This window comes from Morone saxatilis, unplaced genomic scaffold (assembly GCF_004916995.1).
Source record: "Morone saxatilis isolate NCDOM2014 unplaced genomic scaffold, NCSU_SB_2.0 Contig8, whole genome shotgun sequence".
Lineage (NCBI taxonomy): Eukaryota > Metazoa > Chordata > Actinopteri > Moronidae > Morone > Morone saxatilis.
In genome coordinates, this window is record NW_023340257.1 from 25,642,806 (window position 1) to 25,646,258 (window position 3,453).

Genomic DNA, 3,453 nt, shown 5'->3' on the forward strand with positions numbered 1-3,453 from the left:
TAGTTTCCATACTCTTGATATATTAAAATTTTTGTGCCTCCTCCAGCCCGCTCGTATCCTCAAACAGGAAACATGAACAGACAGCATAAAGGGACTGGTTTTCAACCTCCTAGGAACCAGAACCCAGCACCAACTAATCCGAGCTTCGGACAGTGTGCCCGCAAACTAAATAAAATAATCAAGGTAGTGCATCATTATCAGAATGTGGCACTGGAGCAGAAAAAAAAAAAAAAAAAACCATTACCTAAAATGATAGCCAAAATGGTGGACAATCTGTCAAACATGATTAAGCCTGCATGCCCAAACCCCAAGACTACTGATTTGATCCAGGGGAATGCAAGAAATTGGGGCTGCATTACCATACAAATCCTGGAAGAACATTACCAGGCTGTCCTTCAGACTATCAGATCTGAAAAAAAGAACAGACCACAGATTGGATGGAAGCGTTCCAGGTTGCCACCAAGTGGGCTGAGAAAAATCTGCCACTCTTGAAAAATGAAGTCATCGACCATGCTCAGGCTTTGATTTCTGCAACCTTGAGTGACACAACACAAGACACAGTACAAACTGAGGCATCAAGACGGGACTCAGACAAGGACAAAGACGGGACAAGACCAGACAGAACGAGCGACACAAATACAACCAACACCACCACAAAAACGGACTGAGACAACAGAAAAACAAAACACCCCATGGAGTACACAAACAACTTCCAACAGAGCAGGGGAAGGCCCTGAAACACACACGCAGCTTAGAGAAATAGAGAGGGGGGAAACGGGGGAAGAAATTTCCCTTTCTCCCGTCCTACAGACTCCACTGGCTGAAGTTCCTAAACCACAGAGAGTTCAAAGGCCAATAGTGAACCGTAACTCATGCATGGTCCCAGAGGACAGTCCTGTGCTAAACATTGAAGTCCAGGGATCTCTCTCACCTGTTAGAATGACTAATGTAGCACAGGACGTCACACAAGCAAATATGTCATTGTTGGCGGAGGAGTCAGTGAACAGGATGGATAGAAATCCGATATTTACACCAATAACAAGGCCATTAGAGCCGGACCAAGAGTCCACAGTTGTTCGGACTATCACTGCTCAGTTTCATGCACCCGACCAACAAGAGGATCAAAGCGATTCTGACCAAGTCGGAACTTCTACACCAGAAACAACGTGGTTTAGAGTGAAACGACATATCAATACAGACAGGAAGATGGTGGATTGGAATCTTACTGTCTGGAAAAAGTGGGTCCTAATTGGAGACTTGAACTTGTCACGCATAACTGGCCACAGAATCCCAGACTTACAGGTAGAAAGCTACCCGGGGGCTAATTTTAGACACGCGGAGGTTATCATCTCCAAAGTGTCAACCCTGATGTCAACCCTGGTTGGAAAAAGTGGTTTTGTCTTTCGGCCTAAATAGTCGGGGGCAGAAGGCAAAAGAGACAGCGATCAAGCAAATGCAGTCAGTGTTGAGAATGGCCAAGAAAAAGTTTCCATACGCAAAGCTGTGGATTCCATTAATTAACTATTCACCATTTTTGCCTGAATCTGAAAGAAGCTGTCTACAAAAACTTAATGCACATATAGCCAAGAACATGCCGTGCCTTCCTCTCCTGTCACAAAACACATTCTCAACAGAGAGCGACTTAATACACTGGACTAGGGGGACAGCCACGGGCATGTTTCTACACTGGTGCAAATGTTTAAACTGGAAGTCCCCATAAGTTCACTAGTGGAAGGGGATAAGGACAAAAGGACAAAGTTTGTGACGTCACAAAATGTTGTGATTTTAAACAGTGAGTTTAAACCAACAGAAGCACAGATTAATTTGCTGAATCGTGGCTTAACATTTGTTCCTACCCTCAACACACATAAAAAAAAAAAAAAACACAATTAGAATTAGATTTACAGAAGTACCACAGGAAGCTAAAATTAAAAACTTTAAAAAAAACAAAAAAAAAAAAAAACGGGAGATTTCCAACATGATTTTAGATTATATAAAGACTCAAATTTATCACAGGAAGAGGTAAAATCACTAAGAGATCTGATACATTATAAGCAAATTGTGATGAGGCCAGCTGATAAAGGCAGTGCGGTTGTAATTCTAAGTAGAAAGCAATATATTTCAGAAGTTCACTGTCAGTTAAAGGATGAGACCTACTACCAAAAATTAAAGGAACACATTTACCCAGACTCAATTCCTGTGGTACACGAAATTTTGAATGCATTATATAAGAAAAAGTTTATAAACGCAAAACAAAAACATTATCTGAAAAGGAGAAGGACAGGTGAGAGAAAGGAGATTTTATATACTGCCAAAAATACACAAACCCCCAGAAAAGTGGAGTGTTCCGTTCCAAATGCCTCCAGGCAGACCAATAATTTCTGACTGCAGTAGCGAAACGTACGGCACAGCTGAATATATCACTTATTTTAACTCCTCTGTCTACGAAACATCCGGCGTACGTCAAAGACACATATCATTTTATTGAGATAATTAAAGGATTGACAGTTCCTCCAAACTCTATACTGTTCACAATGGACGTGGACAGTCTATATACAAATATTGATATCCCAGCCGGCCTACAGGCAGTACGTAAGGCCTTCATTGAATACCTGGATGTTTCGAGACCAGATAGTTAGTTACTACAACTGTTGGAAATTAATCTAACCAAAAATGACTGAGTTTCATGGTGAATATTTCCTACAAGTGAAAGGTACAGCTATGGGGAAAAGATCTGCTCCAGCTTATGTGAATATTTTCATGGCGAACTGGGAGAAGAAAGTATTAGCAAGTGTAGCATTAAACCGTTTCATTACATGAGGTACTTGGACGACATTTTCGGAATTTGGATTGACTCAATTTGAGAATTTGAGAAGTTTGTGAACACATTAAATACACATGATCATTCCATTAAAATCAAGCACATTTATGACACAAGACAGACTATAGACTTTATAGACACCACAATTCACATAGGACCATCATATCAACTAGACCAGAGACTGGACATTAAAGTCTACTTCAAAAGCACAGACACACATGCTTTATTATTTAAAAATAGTTTTCATCCCAAGCATACGTTTAGAGGACTGGTTAAGTCACAGCTCCTGAGGTTTCACAGGATTTGCACACAGGAAAAGGATTTCTCTTTAAAGCCCTTTGAAACAGGGGATATTCAAGATCTTTTCTGAGACACTGCTATCACTCCTTCAAACTCCAAAAACCAAGAAATTCAAAGGACATGACTCCACTCATAACCTACTTCTCTACCATTAGCAAAAAGCTACACCAAAAGTTCAAATACAATTATAAAATCTTCATGGAAGACACGGGAATACTACGAAATCATCAAATTATATCTGCATACCGGAGGAATAAGAGTCTTGGGGATCTATTAGTGAATGCTAAGTTGAAACCAATAAGACAGACAAGTGTCACGACTGAACTATGGAC